Consider the following 18,071-nt stretch of genomic DNA (forward strand, 5'->3'; position numbering starts at 1 on the left):
AGACATGACCCTTTCTCCTGCCACGATCATACCAACACCAGACATGACCCTCTATCCAGCCACCATTATATCAACACCAGACATGACCCTCTATCCAGCCACCATCTTATCAACACCAGACATGACCCTCTATCCAGCCACCATCATATCAACACCAGACATGACCCTCTCTCCAGCCACCTCAGATCAACACCAGATATGACCTTCTATCCAGCCACCATCACACCAAAACCAGACATTACCCTCTCTCCAGCCCCCATCACACCAACACCAGACATGACCCTCTCTCCAGCCTCCATCACACCAACACCAGACATGACCCTCTCTCCAGCCACCATCATACCAACACCAGACATGACCCTCTCTCCAGCCCCCTTCATACCAACACCAGACACCAGACATGACCCTCTCTCCAGCCCCCTTCATACCAACACCAGACACAGGATGTGACCCTCTCTCCAGCCACCATCATACCAACACCAAAAATGACCCTGTCCAGCTACCATCACACCAACACCAGACATGAACCTCTCTCCAGCCCCATAATATCAACACCAGACATGAGCCTCTCTCCAGCCACCATCATACCAACACCAGACATGACCCTCTCTCCAGCCCCCATCATACCAACACCAGACATGACCCTCTATCCAGCCACCATCATATGAACACCAGATATGACCCTCTATCCAGCCACCATCATACCAACACCAGACTTGACCGTCTCTCCAGCCACCATCATATCAACACCAGACATGACCCTCTATCCAGCCACCATCATACCAACACCAGACATGACCCTCTCTCCAGGCACCATCACACCAACACCAGACATGACCCTCTCTCCAGCCCCCATCATACCAACGCCACACATGACCCTCTATCCAGCCACCATCAAATCAACACCAGATATGACCCTCTATCCAGCCACCATCATGCCAACACCAGACATGACCTTCTCTCCAGCCACCATCATATCAACACCAGACATGACCCTCTCTCCAGCCACCATCATACCAACACCAGACATGACCCTCTCTCCAGCCACCATCATACCAACACCAGACATGACCCTCTCTCCAGCCCCCTTCATACCAACACCAGACACCAGACATGACCCTCTCTCCAGCCCCCTTCATACCAACACCAGACACAGGATGTGACCCTCTCTCCAGCCACCATCATATCAACACCAAAAATGACCCTGTCCAGCTACCATCACACCAACACCAGACATGAACCTCTCTCCAGCCCCATAATATCAACACCAGACATGAGCCTCTCTCCAGCCACCATCATACCAACACCAGACATGACCCTCTCTCCAGCCCCCATCATACCAACACCAGACATGACCCTCTATCCAGCCACCATCATATGAACACCAGATATGACCCTCTATCCAGCCACCATCATACCAACACCAGACTTGACCGTCTCTCCAGCCACCATCATATCAACACCAGACATGACCCTCTATCCAGCCACCATCATACCAACACCAGACATGACCCTCTCTCCAGGCACCATCACACCAACACCAGACATGACCCTCTCTCCAGCCCCCATCATACCAACGCCACACATGACCCTCTATCCAGCCACCATCAAATCAACACCAGATATGACCCTCTATCCAGCCACCATCATGCCAACACCAGACATGACCTTCTCTCCAGCCACCATCATATCAACACCAGACATGACCCTCTATCCAGCCACCATCATACCAAAACCAGACATGACCCTCTCTCCAGCCACCATCATACCAACACCAGACATGACCCTTTCTCCAGCCACTACTATACCAACACCTGACATGACCCTCTATACAGCCACCATCATATCAACACCAGACATGACCCTATCTCCAGCCACCATCATACCAACACCAGACATGACCCTCTCTCCAGCCCCCATCATACCAACACCAGACATGACCCTCTATGCAGCCACCATCATACCAACACCAGATATGACCCTCTCTCCAGCCACCATCATACCAACACCAGACATGACCCTTTCTCCAGCCACTACTATACCAACGCCTGACATGACCCTCTATCCAGCCACCATCATATCAACACCAGACATGACCCTCTATCCAGCCACCATCATACCAACACCAGACATGACCCTCTCTCCAGCCACCATCAAATTAACACCAGCTATGACACTCTATCCAGCCACCATCATACCAAGACCAGACATGACCGTCTCTCCAGCCACCATCAGATCAACACCAGACATGACCCTATATCCAGCCACCATCATACTAATAGCAGTCATGACCGTCTATACAAACACCATCATACCAACACCAGACATGACCCTCTCTCCAGCCCCCATCACACCAACACCAGACATGACCCTCTCTCCAGCCTCCATCACACCGACACCAGACAGGACCCTCTCTCCAGCCACCATCATACCAACACCAGACATGACCCTCTCTCCAGCCCCCTTCATACCAACACCAGACACCAGACATGACCCTCTCTCCAGCCCCCTTCATACCAACACCTGACACCAGACATGACCCTCTCTCCAGCCCCCTTCAAACCAACACCAGACACCAGACGTGACCCTCTCTCCACCCCCCTTCATACCAACACCAGACAGCAGACGTGACCCTCTCTCCAGCCACCATCATATCAACACCAAAAATGACCCTGTCCAGCTACCATCACACCAACACCAGATATGACCTTCTATCCAGCCACCATCTTATCAACACCAGACATGACCCTCTATCCAGCCACCATCATATCAACACCAGACATGACCCTCTCTCCAGCCACCATCAGATCAACACCAGATATGACCTTCTATCCAGCCACCATCATACCAACACCAGACATGACCCTCTCTCCAGCCCCCATCACACCAACACCAGACATTACCCTCTCTCCAGCCCCCATCACACCAACACCAGACATGACCCTCTCTCCAGCCTCCATCACACCAACACCAGACATGACCCTCTCTCCAGCCACCATCATACCAACACCAGACATGACCCTCTCTCCAGCCCCCTTCATACCAACACCAGACACCAGACATGACCCTCTCTCCAGCCCCGTAATATCAACACCAGACATGAGCCTCTCTCCAGCCACCATCATACCAACACCAGACATGACCCTCTCTCCAGCCCCCATCATATCAACACCAGACATGACCCTCTATCCAGCCACCATCATATGAACACCAGATATGACCCTCTATCCAGCCACCATCATACCAACACCAGACATGACCGTCTCTCCAGCCACCATCATATCAACACCAGACATGACCCTCTATCCAGCCACCATCATACCAACACCAGACATGACCCTCTCTCCAGCCACCATCACGCCAACACCAGACATGACCCTCTCTCCAGCCCCCATCATAACAACACCAGACTTGACCCTCTATCCAGCCACCATCAAATCAACACCAGATATGACCCTCTATCCAGCCACCATCATACCAACTTCAGACATGACCGTCTCTCCATCCACCATCATATCAACACCAGACATGACCCTCTATCCAGCCACCATCATACCAACACCAGACATGACCCTCTCTCCAGCCACCATCATACCAACACCAGACATGACCCTTTCTCCAGCCACTACTATACCAACACCTGACATGACCCTCTATCCAGCCACCATCATATCAACACCAGACATGACCCTCTATTCAGCCACCATCATACCAACACCAGACATGACCCTCTCTCCAGCCCCCATCATACCAACACCAGACATGACCCTCTATCCAGCCACCATCATATGAACAGCAGACATGACCCTCTCTCCAGCCACCATCAAATCAACACCAGATATGACCCTCTATCCAGCCACCATCATACCAACACCAGACATGACCGTCTCTCCAGCCACCATCATATGAACACCAGACATGACCCTATATCCAGCCACCATCATACCAATAGCAGTCATGACCGTCTATACAAACACCATCATACCAACACCAGACATTACCCTCTCTCCAGCCCCCATCACACCAATACCAGACATGACCCTCTCTCCAGCCTCCATCACACCGACACCAGACAGGACCCTCTCTCCAGCCACCATCATACCAACACCAGACATGACCCTCTCTCCAGCCACCATCATACCGACACCAGACATGACCCTTTCTCCAGCCACTACTATACCAACACCAGACATGACCGTCTCTCCAGCCACCATCATATCAACACCAGACATGACCCTCTATCCAGCCACCATCATACCAACACCAGACATGACCCTCTCTCCAGCCACCATCACACCAACACCAGACATGACCCTCTCTCCAGCCCCCATCATACCAACACCAGACATGACCCTCTATCCAGCCACCATCAAATCAACACCAGATATGACCCTCTATCCAGCCACCATCATACCAACACCAGACATGACCGTCTCTCCAGCCACCATCATATCAACACCAGACATGACCCTCTATCCAGCCACCATCATACCAACACCAGACATGACCCTCTCTCCAGCCACCGTCATACCAACACCAGACATGACCCTCTATCCAGCCACCATCATACCAACACCAGACATGACCGTCTCTCCAGCCACCATCATACCAACACCAGACATGACCCTTTCTCCAGCCACTACTATACCAACACCTGACATGACCCTCTATCCAGCCACCATCATATCAACACCAGGCATGACCCTCTATCCAGCCACCATCATACCAACACCAGACATGACCCTCTCTCCAGCCCCCATCATACCAAAACTAGACATGACCCTCTATCCAGCCACCATCATACCAACACCAGACATGACCCTCTCTCCAGCCACCATCATACCAACACCAGACATGACCCTTTCTCCAGCCACTACTATACCAACACCTGAAATGACCCTCTATCCAGCCACCATCATATCAACACCAGACATGACCCTCTATCCAGCCACCATCATACCAACACCAGACATGACCCTCTCTCCAGCCCCCATCATACCAACACCAGACATGACCCTCTATCCAGCCACCATCATATGAACACCAGACATGACCCTCTCTCCAGCCACCATCAAATTAACACCAGCTATGACCCTCTATCCAGCCACCATCATACCAACACCAGACATGACCGTCTCTCCAGCCACCATCAGATCAACACCAGACATGACCCTATATCCAGCCACCATCATACTAATAGCAGTCATGACCATCTATACAAACACCATCATACCAACACCAGACATTACCCTCTCTCCAGCCCCCATCACACCAACAGCAGACATGACCCTCTCTCCAGCCTCCATCACAGCGACACCAGACAGGACCCTCTCTCCAGCCACCATCATACCAACACCAGACATGACCCTCTCTCCAGCCCCCTTCATACCAACACCAGACACCAGACATGACCCTCTCTCCAGCCCCCTTCATACCAACACCAGACACCAGACATGACCCTCTCTCCAGCCCCCTTCAAACCAACACCAGACACCAGACGTGACCCTCTCTCCACCCCCCTTCATACCAACACCAGACAGCAGACGTGACCCTCTCTCCAGCCACCATCATATCAACACCAAAAATGACCCTGTCCAGCTACCATCACACCAACACCAGACATGACCCTCTCTCCAGCCACTATCATACCAACACTAGACATGACCCTCTCTCCAGCCACTATCATACCAACACCAGACATGACCCTCTCTCCAGCCACCATCATACCAACACCAGTCATGACCCTCTCTCCAGCCCCCTTCATACCAACACCAGTTATGACCCTCTATCCAGCCACCATCATGTCAACACCAGACATGACCCTCTAACCAGCCACCATCATACCAACACCAAACATGACCCTTTCTCCAGCCACCATCATACCAACACCAGACATGACCCTCTCTCCAGCCCCCTTCATACCAACACCAGACACCAGACATGACCCTCTCTCCAGCCCCCTTCATACCAACACCAGACACAAGATATGACCCTCTCTCCAGCCACCATCATATCAACACCAAAAATGACCCTGTCCAGCTACCATCACACCAACACCAGACATGACCCTCTCTCCAGCCCCATAATATCAACACCAGACATGAGCCTCTCTCCAGCCACCATCATACCAACACCAGACATGACCCTCTCTCCAGCCCCCATCATACCAACACCAGACATGACCCTCTCTCCAGCCCCCATCATACCAACACCAGACATGACCCTCTATCCAGCCACTATCATATGAACACCAGATATGACCCTCTATCCAGCCACCATCATACCAACACCAGACATGACCGTCTCTCCAGCCACCATCATATCAACACCAGACATGACCCTCTATCCAGCCACCATCATACCAACACCAGACATGACCCTCTCTCCAGCCACCATCACACCAACACCAGACATGACCCTCTCTCCAGCCCCCATCATACCAACACCAGACATGACCCTCTATCCAGCCACCATCAAATCAACACCAGATATGACCCTCTATCCAGCCACCATCATACCAACACCAGACATGACCGTCTCTCCAGCCACCATCATATCAACACCAGACATGACCCTCTATCCAGCCACCATCATACCAACACCAGACATGACCCTCTCTCCAGCCACCGTCATACCAACACCAGACATGACCCTCTATCCAGCCACCATCATACCAACACCAGACATGACCCTCTCTCCAGCCACCATCATACCAACACCAGACATGACCCTTTCTCCAGCCACTACTATACCAACACCTGACATGACCCTCTATCCAGCCACCATCATATCAACACCAGACATGACCCTCTATCCAGCCACCATCATACCAACACCAGACATGACCCTCTCTCCAGCCCCCATCATACCAACACCAGACATGACCCTCTATCCAGCCACCATCATATGAACACCAGACATGACCCTCTCTCCAGCCACCATCAAATTAACACCAGCTATGACCCTCTATCCAGCCACCATCATACCAACACCAGACATTACCCTCTCTCCAGCCCCCATCACACCAACACCAGACATGAGCCTCTCTCCAGCCACCATCATACCAACACCAGACATGACCCTCTCTCCAGCCCCCATCATACCAACACCAGACATGACCCTCTCTCCAGCCCCCATCATACCAACACCAGACATGACCCTCTATCCAGCCACTATCATATGAACACCAGATATGACCCTCTATCCAGCCACCATCATACCAACACCAGACATGACCGTCTCTCCAGCCACCATCATATCAACACCAGACATGACCCTCTATCCAGCCACCATCATACCAACACCAGACATGACCCTCTCTCCAGCCACCATCACACCAACACCAGACATGACCCTCTCTCCAGCCCCCATCATACCAACACCAGACATGACCCTCTATCCAGCCACCATCAAATCAACACCAGATATGACCCTCTATCCAGCCACCATCATACCAACACCAGACATGACCGTCTCTCCAGCCACCATCATATCAACACCAGACATGACCCTCTATCCAGCCACCATCATACCAACACCAGACATGACCCTCTCTCCAGCCACCGTCATACCAACACCAGACATGACCCTCTATCCAGCCACCATCATACCAACACCAGACATGACCCTCTCTCCAGCCACCATCATACCAACACCAGACATGACCCTTTCTCCAGCCACTACTATACCAACACCTGACATGACCCTCTATCCAGCCACCATCATATCAACACCAGACATGACCCTCTATCCAGCCACCATCATACCAACACCAGACATGACCCTCTCTCCAGCCCCCATCATACCAACACCAGACATGACCCTCTATCCAGCCACCATCATATGAACACCAGACATGACCCTCTCTCCAGCCACCATCAAATTAACACCAGCTATGACCCTCTATCCAGCCACCATCATACCAACACCAGACATTACCCTCTCTCCAGCCCCCATCACACCAACACCAGACATGACCCTCTCTCCAGCCTCCATCACACCGACACCAGAAAGGACCCTCTCTCCAGCCACCATCATACCAACACCAGACATGACCCTCTCTCCAGCCACCATCATATGAACACCAGACATGACCCTCTCTCCAGCCACCATCAAATTAACACCAGCTATGACCCTCTATCCAGCCACCATCATACCAACACCAGACATGACCGTCTCTCCAGCCACCATCAGATCAACACCAGACATGACCCTATATCCAGCCACCATCATACTAATAGCAGTCATGACCGTCTATACAAACACCATCATACCAACACCAGACATTACCCTCTCTCCAGCCCCCATCACACCAACACCAGACATGACCCTCTCTCCAGCCTCCATCACACCGACACCAGACAGGACCCTCTCTCCACCCACCATCATACAGACACCAGACATGACCCTCTCTCCAGCCCCCTTCATACCAACACCAGAAACCAGACATGACCCTCTCTCCAGCCCCCTTCATACCAACACCAGACACCAGACATGACCCTCTCTCCAGCCCCCTTCAAACCAACACCAGACACCAGACGTGACCCTCTCTCCACCCCCCTTCATACCAACACCAGACAGCAGACGTGACCCTCTCTCCAGCCACCATCATATCAACACCAAAAATGACCCTGTCCAGCTACCATCACACCAACACCAGACATGACCCTCTCTCCAGCCACTATCATACCAACACTAGACATGACCCTCTCTCCAGCCACTATCATACCAACACCAGACATGACCCTCTCTCCAGCCACCATCATACCAACACCAGTCATGACCCTCTCTCCAGCCCCCTTCATACCAACACCAGTTATGACCCTCTATCCAGCCACCATCATGTCAACACCAGACATGACCGTCTCTCCAGCCACCATCATATCAACACCAGACATGACCCTCTATCCAGCCACCATCATACCAACACCAGACATGACCCTCTATCCAGCCACCATCATACCAACACCAGACATGACCGTCTCTCCAGCCACCATCATATCAACACCAGACATGACCCTCTATCCAGCCACCATCATACCAACACCAGACATGACCCTCTCTCCAGCCACCGTCATACCAACACCAGACATGACCCTCTATCCAGCCACCATCATACCAACACCAGACATGACCCTCTCTCCAGCCACCATCATACCAACACCAGACATGACCCTTTCTCCAGCCACTACTATACCAACACCTGACATGACCCTCTATCCAGCCACCATCATATCAACACCAGACATGACCCTCTATCCAGCCACCATCATACCAACACCAGACATGACCCTCTCTCCAGCCCCCATCATACCAACACCAGACATGACCCTCTATCCAGCCACCATCATATGAACACCAGACATGACCCTCTCTCCAGCCACCATCAAATTAACACCAGCTATGACCCTCTATCCAGCCACCATCATACCAACACCAGACATTACCCTCTCTCCAGCCCCCATCACACCAACACCAGACATGAGCCTCTCTCCAGCCACCATCATACCAACACCAGACATGACCCTCTCTCCAGCCCCCATCATACCAACACCAGACATGACCCTCTCTCCAGCCCCCATCATACCAACACCAGACATGACCCTCTATCCAGCCACTATCATATGAACACCAGATATGACCCTCTATCCAGCCACCATCATACCAACACCAGACATGACCGTCTCTCCAGCCACCATCATATCAACACCAGACATGACCCTCTATCCAGCCACCATCATACCAACACCAGACATGACCCTCTCTCCAGCCACCATCACACCAACACCAGACATGACCCTCTCTCCAGCCCCCATCATACCAACACCAGACATGACCCTCTATCCAGCCACCATCAAATCAACACCAGATATGACCCTCTATCCAGCCACCATCATACCAACACCAGACATGACCGTCTCTCCAGCCACCATCATATCAACACCAGACATGACCCTCTATCCAGCCACCATCATACCAACACCAGACATGACCCTCTCTCCAGCCACCGTCATACCAACACCAGACATGACCCTCTATCCAGCCACCATCATACCAACACCAGACATGACCCTCTCTCCAGCCACCATCATACCAACACCAGACATGACCCTTTCTCCAGCCACTACTATACCAACACCTGACATGACCCTCTATCCAGCCACCATCATATCAACACCAGACATGACCCTCTATCCAGCCACCATCATACCAACACCAGACATGACCCTCTCTCCAGCCCCCATCATACCAACACCAGACATGACCCTCTATCCAGCCACCATCATATGAACACCAGACATGACCCTCTCTCCAGCCACCATCAAATTAACACCAGCTATGACCCTCTATCCAGCCACCATCATACCAACACCAGACATGACCGTCTCTCCAGCCACCATCAGATCAACACCAGACATGACCCTATATCCAGCCACCATCATACCAACACCAGACATGACCCTCTCTCCAGCCCCCATCACACCAACACCAGACATGACCCTCTCTCCAGCCTCCATCACACCGACACCAGACAGGACCCTCTCTCCAGCCACCATCACACCAACACCAGACATGACCCTCTCTCCAGCCTCCATCACACCGACACCAGAAAGGACCCTCTCTCCAGCCACCATCATACCAACACCAGACATGACCCTCTCTCCAGCCACCATCATATGAACACCAGACATGACCCTCTCTCCAGCCACCATCAAATTAACACCAGCTATGACCCTCTATCCAGCCACCATCATACCAACACCAGACATGACCGTCTCTCCAGCCACCATCAGATCAACACCAGACATGACCCTATATCCAGCCACCATCATACTAATAGCAGTCATGACCGTCTATACAAACACCATCATACCAACACCAGACATTACCCTCTCTCCAGCCCCCATCACACCAACACCAGACATGACCCTCTCTCCAGCCTCCATCACACCGACACCAGACAGGACCCTCTCTCCACCCACCATCATACAGACACCAGACATGACCCTCTCTCCAGCCCCCTTCATACCAACACCAGACACCAGACATGACCCTCTCTCCAGCCCCCTTCATACCAACACCAGACACCAGACATGACCCTCTCTCCAGCCCCCTTCAAACCAACACCAGACACCAGACGTGACCCTCTCTCCACCCCCCTTCATACCAACACCAGACAGCAGACGTGACCCTCTCTCCAGCCACCATCATATCAACACCAAAAATGACCCTGTCCAGCTACCATCACACCAACACCAGACATGACCCTCTCTCCAGCCACTATCATACCAACACTAGACATGACCCTCTCTCCAGCCACTATCATACCAACACCAGACGTGACCCTCTCTCCAGCCACCATCATACCAACACCAGTCATGACCCTCTCTCCAGCCCCCTTCATACCAACACCAGTTATGACCCTCTATCCAGCCACCATCATGTCAACACCAGACATGACCCTCTAACCAGCCACCATCATACCAACACCAAACATGACCCTTTCTCCAGCCACCATCATACCAACACCAGACATGACCCTCTCTCCAGCCCCCTTCATACCAACACCAGACACCAGACATGACCCTCTCTCCAGCCCCCTTCATACCAACACCAGACACAAGATATGACCCTCTCTCCAGCCACCATCATATCAACACCAAAAATGACCCTGTCCAGCTACCATCACACCAACACCAGACATGACCCTCTCTCCAGCCCCATAATATCAACACCAGACATGAGCCCCTCTCCAGCCACCATCATACCAACACCAGACATGACCCTCTATCCAGCCCCCATCATACCAACACCAGACATGACCCTCTCTCCAGCCCCCATCATACCAACACCAGACATGACCCTCTATCCAGCCACCATCATATGAACACCAGATATGACCCTCTATCCAGCCACCATCATACCAACACCAGACATGACCGTCTCTCCAGCCACCATCATATCAACACCAGACATGACCCTCTATCCAGCCACCATCATACCAACACCAGACATGACCCTCTCTCCAGCCACCATCACACCAACACCAGACATGACCCTCTCTCCAGCCCCCATCATACCAACACCAGACATGACCCTCTATCCAGCCACCATCAAATCAACACCAGATATGACCCTCTATCCAGCCACCATCATACCAACACCAGACATGACCGTCTCTCCAGCCACCATCATATCAACACCAGACATGACCCTCTATCCAGCCACCATCATACCAACACCAGACATGACCCTCTCTCCAGCCACCGTCATACCAACACCAGACATGACCCTCTCTCCAGCCCCCATCACACCAACACCAGACATGACCCTCTCTCCAGCCTCCATCACACCGACACCAGACAGGACCCTCTCTCCAGCCACCATCATACCAACACCAGACATGACCCTCTCTCCAGCCCCCATCATACCAACACCAGACATGACCCTCTATCCAGCCACCATCATACCAACACCAGACATGACCCTCTCTCCAGCCACCATCATACCAACACCAGACATGACCCTTTCTCCAGCCACTACTATACCAACACCTGACATGACCCTCTATCCAGCCACCATCATATCAACACCAGACATGACCCTCTATCCAGCCCCCATCATACCAACACCAGACATGACCCTCTCTCCAGCCCCCATCATACCAACACCAGACATGACCCTCTATCCAGCCACCATCATATGAACACCAGACATGACCCTCTCTCCAGCCACCATCAAATTAACACCAGCTATGACTCTCTATCCAGCCACCATCATACCAACACCAGACATGACCGTCTCTCCAGCCCCCTTCATACCAACACCAGTTATGACCCTCTATCCAGCCACCATCATGTCAACACCAGACATGACCCTCTAACCAGCCACCATCATACCAACACCAAACATGACCCTTTCTCCAGCCACCATCATACCAACACCAGACATGACCCTCTCTCCAGCCCCCTTCATACCAACACCAGACACCAGACATGACCCTCTCTCCAGCCCCCTTCATACCAACACCAGACACAAGATATGACTCTCTCTCCAGCCACCATCATATCAACACCAAAAATGACCCTGTCCAGCTACCATCGCACCAACACCAGACATGACCCTCTCTCCAGCCCAATAATATCAACACCAGACATGAGCCTCTCTCCAGCCACCATCATACCAACACCAGACATGACCCTCTCTCCAGCCCCCATCATACCAACACCAGACATGACCCTCTCTCCAGCCCCCATCATACCAACACCAGACATGACCCTCTATCCAGCCACCATCATATGAACACCAGATATGACCCTCTATCCAGCCACCATCATACCAACACCAGACATGACCGTCTCTCCAGCCACCATCATATCAACACCAGACATGACCCTCTATCCAGCCACCATCATACCAACACCAGACATGACCCTCTCTCCAGCCACCATCACACCAACACCAGACATGACCCTCTCTCCAGCCCCCATCATACCAACACCAGACATGACCCTCTATCCAGCCACCATCAAATCAACACCAGATATGACCCTCTATCCAGCCACCATCATACCAACACCAGACATGACCGTCTCTCCAGCCACCATCATATCAACACCAGACATGACCCTCTATCCAGCCACCATCATACCAACACCAGACATGACCCTCTCTCCAGCCACCGTCATACCAACACCAGACATGACCCTCTATCCAGCCACCATCATACCAACACCAGACATGACCCTCTCTCCAGCCACCATCATACCAACACCAGACATGACCCTTTCTCCAGCCACTACTATACCAACACCTTACAAGACCCTCTATCCAGCCACCATCATATCAACACCAGACATGACCCTCTATCCAGCCACCATCATACCAACACCAGACATGACCCTCTCTCCAGCCCCCATCATACCAACACCAGACATGACCCTCTATCCAGCCACCATCATATGAACACCAGACATGACCCTCTCTCCAGCCACCATCAAATTAACACCAGCTATGACCCTCTATCCAGCCACCATCATACCAACACCAGACATTACCCTCTCTCCAGCCCCCATCACACCAACACCAGACATGACCCTCTCTCCAGCCTCCATCACACCGACACCAGACAGGACCCTCTCTCCAGCCACCATCATACCAACACCAGACATGACCCTCTCTCCAGCCCCCTTCATACCAACACCAGACACCAGACATGACCCTCTCTCCAGCCCCCTTCATACCAACACCAGACACCAGACATGACCCTCTCTCCAGCCCCCTTCAAACCAACACCAGACACCAGACGTGACCCTCTCTCCACCCCCCTTCATACCAACACCAGACAGCAGACGTGACCCTCTCTCCAGCCACCATCATATCAACACCAAAAATGACCCTGTCCAGCTACCATCACACCAACACCAGACATGACCCTCTCTCCAGCCCACATAATATCAACACCAGACATGACCCTCTCTCCAGCCACCATCATACCAACACCAGACATGACACTTTCTCCTGCCACGATCATACCAACACCAGACATGACCCTCTATCCAGCCACCATTATATCAACACCAGACATGACCCTCTATCCAGCCACCATCTTATCAACACCAGACATGACCCTCTATCCAGCCCCATAATATCAACACCAGACATGAGCCTCTCTCCAGCCACCATCATACCAACACCAGACATGACCCTCTCTCCTGCCCCCATCATACCAACACCAGACATGACCCTCTATCCAGCCACCATCATATGAACACCAGATATGACCCTCTATCCAGCCACCATCATACCAACACCAGACATGACCGTCTCTCCAGCCACCATCATATCAACACCAGACATGACCCTCTCTCCAGCCCCCATCACACCAACACCAGACATGACCCTCTCTCCAGCCTCCATCACACCGACACCAGACAGGACCCTCTCTCCAGCCACCATCATACCAACACCAGACATGACCCTCTCTCCAGCCCCCATCATACCAACACCAGACATGACCCTCTATCCAGCCACCATCATACAAACACCAGACATGACCCTCTCTCCAGCCACCATCATACCAACACCAGACATGACCCTTTCTCCAGCCACTACTATACCAACACCTGACATGACCCTCTATCCAGCCACCATCATATCAACACCAGACATGACCCTCTATCCAGCCACCATCGTACCAACACCAGACATGACCCTCTCTCCAGCCCCCATCATACCAACACCAGACATGACCCTCTATCCAGCCACCATCATATGAACACCAGACATGACCCTCTCTCCAGCCACCATCAAATTAACACCAGCTATGACCCTCTATCCAGCCACCATCATACCAACACCAGACATGACCGTCTCTCCAGCCACCATCAGATCAACACCAGACATGACCCTATATCCAGCCACCATCATACTAATAGCAGTCATGACCGTCTATACAAACACCATCATACCAACACCAGACATTACCCTCTCTCCAGCCCCCATCACACCAACACCAGACATGACCCTCTCTCCAGCCTCCATCACACCGACACCAGACAGGACCCTCTCTCCACCCACCATCATACCAACACCAGACATGACCCTCTCTCCAGCCCCCTTCATACCAACACCAGACACCAGACATGACCCTCTCTCCAGCCCCCTTCATACCAACACCAGACACCAGACATGACCCTCTCTCCAGCCCCTTCAAACCAACACCAGACACCAGACGTGACCCTCTCTCCACCCCCCTTCATACCAACACCAGACAGCAGACGTGACCCTCTCTCCAGCCACCATCATATCAACACCAAAAATGACCCTGTCCAGCTACCATCACACCAACACCAGACATGACCCTCTCTCCAGCCACTATCATACCAACACTAGACATGACCCTCTCTCCAGCCACTATCATACCAACACCAGACATGACCCTCTCTCCAGCCACCATCATACCAACACCAGTCATGACCCTCTCTCCAGCCACCTTCATACCAACACCAGTTATGACCCTCTATCCAGCCACCATCATGTCAACACCAGACATGACCCTCTAACCAGCCACCATCATACCAACACCAAACATGACCCTTTCTCAAGCCACCATCATACCAACACCAGACATGACCCTCTCTCCAGCCCCCTTCATACCAACACCAGACACCAGACATGACCCTCTCTCCAGCCCCCTTCATACCAACACCAGACACAAGATATGACCCTCTCTCCAGCCACCATCATATCAACACCAAAAATGACCCTGTCCAGCTAACATCACACCAACACCAGACATGACCCTCTCTCCAGCCCCATAATATCAACACCAGACATGAGCCTCTCTCCAGCCCCCATCATACCAACACCAGACATGACCCTCTCTCCAGCCCCCATCATACCAACACCAGACATGACCCTCTCTCCAGCCCCCATCATACCAACACCAGACATGACCCTCTATCCAGCCACCATCATATGAACACCAGATATGACCCTCTATCCAGCCACCATCATACCAACACCAGACATGACCGTCTCTCCAGCCACCATCATATCAACACCAGACATGACCCTCTATCCAGCCACCATCATACCAACACCAGACATGACCCTCTCTCCAGCCACCATCAAATTAACACCAGCTATGACCCTCTATCCAGCCACCATCATACCAACACCAGACATTACCCTCTCTCCAGCCCCCATCACACCAACACCAGACATGACCCTCTCTCCAGCCTCCATCACACCGACACCAGACAGGACCCTCTCTCCAGCCACCATCATACCAACACCAGACATGACCCTCTCTCCAGCCCCCTTCATACCAACACCAGACACCAGACATGACCCTCTCTCCAGCCCCCTTCATACCAACACCAGACACCAGACATGACCCTCTCTCCAGCCCCCTTCAAACCAACACCAGACACCAGACGTGACCCTCTCTCCACCCCCCTTCATACCAACACCAGACAGCAGACGTGACCCTCTCTCCAGCCACCATCATATCAACACCAAAAATGACCCTGTCCAGCTACCATCACACCAACACCAGACATGACCCTCTCTCCAGCCCACATAATATCAACACCAGACATGACCCTCTCTCCAGCCACCATCATACCAACACCAGACATGACACTTTCTCCTGCCACGATCATACCAACACCAGACATGACCCTCTATCCAGCCACCATTATATCAACACCAGACATGACCCTCTATCCAGCCACCATCTTATCAACACCAGACATGACCCTCTATCCAGCCCCATAATATCAACACCAGACATGAGCCTCTCTCCAGCCACCATCATACCAACACCAGACATGACCCTCTCTCCTGCCCCCATCATACCAACACCAGACATGACCCTCTATCCAGCCACCATCATATGAACACCAGATATGACCCTCTATCCAGCCACCATCATACCAACACCAGACATGACCGTCTCTCCAGCCACCATCATATCAACACCAGACATGACCCTCTCTCCAGCCCCCATCACACCAACACCAGACATGACCCTCTCTCCAGCCTCCATCACACCGACACCAGACAGGACCCTCTCTCCAGCCACCATCATACCAACACCAGACATGACCCTCTCTCCAGCCCCCATCATACCAACACCAGACATGACCCTCTATCCAGCCACCATCATACAAACACCAGACATGACCCTCTCTCCAGCCACCATCATACCAACACCAGACATGACCCTTTCTCCAGCCACTACTATACCAACACCTGACATGACCCTCTATCCAGCCACCATCATATCAACACCAGACATGACCCTCTATCCAGCCACCATCGAACCAACACCAGACATGACCCTCTCTCCAGCCCCCATCATACCAACACCAGACATGACCCTCTATCCAGCCACCATCATATGAACACCAGACATGACCCTCTCTCCAGCCACCATCAAATTAACACCAGCTATGACCCTCTATCCAGCCACCATCATACCAACACCAGACATGACCGTCTCTCCAGCCACCATCAGATCAACACCAGACATGACCCTATATCCAGCCACCATCATACTAATA

This window comes from Lampris incognitus, chromosome 1 (genome assembly GCF_029633865.1).
Source record: "Lampris incognitus isolate fLamInc1 chromosome 1, fLamInc1.hap2, whole genome shotgun sequence".
Classification (NCBI taxonomy): Eukaryota; Metazoa; Chordata; class Actinopteri; order Lampriformes; family Lampridae; genus Lampris; species Lampris incognitus.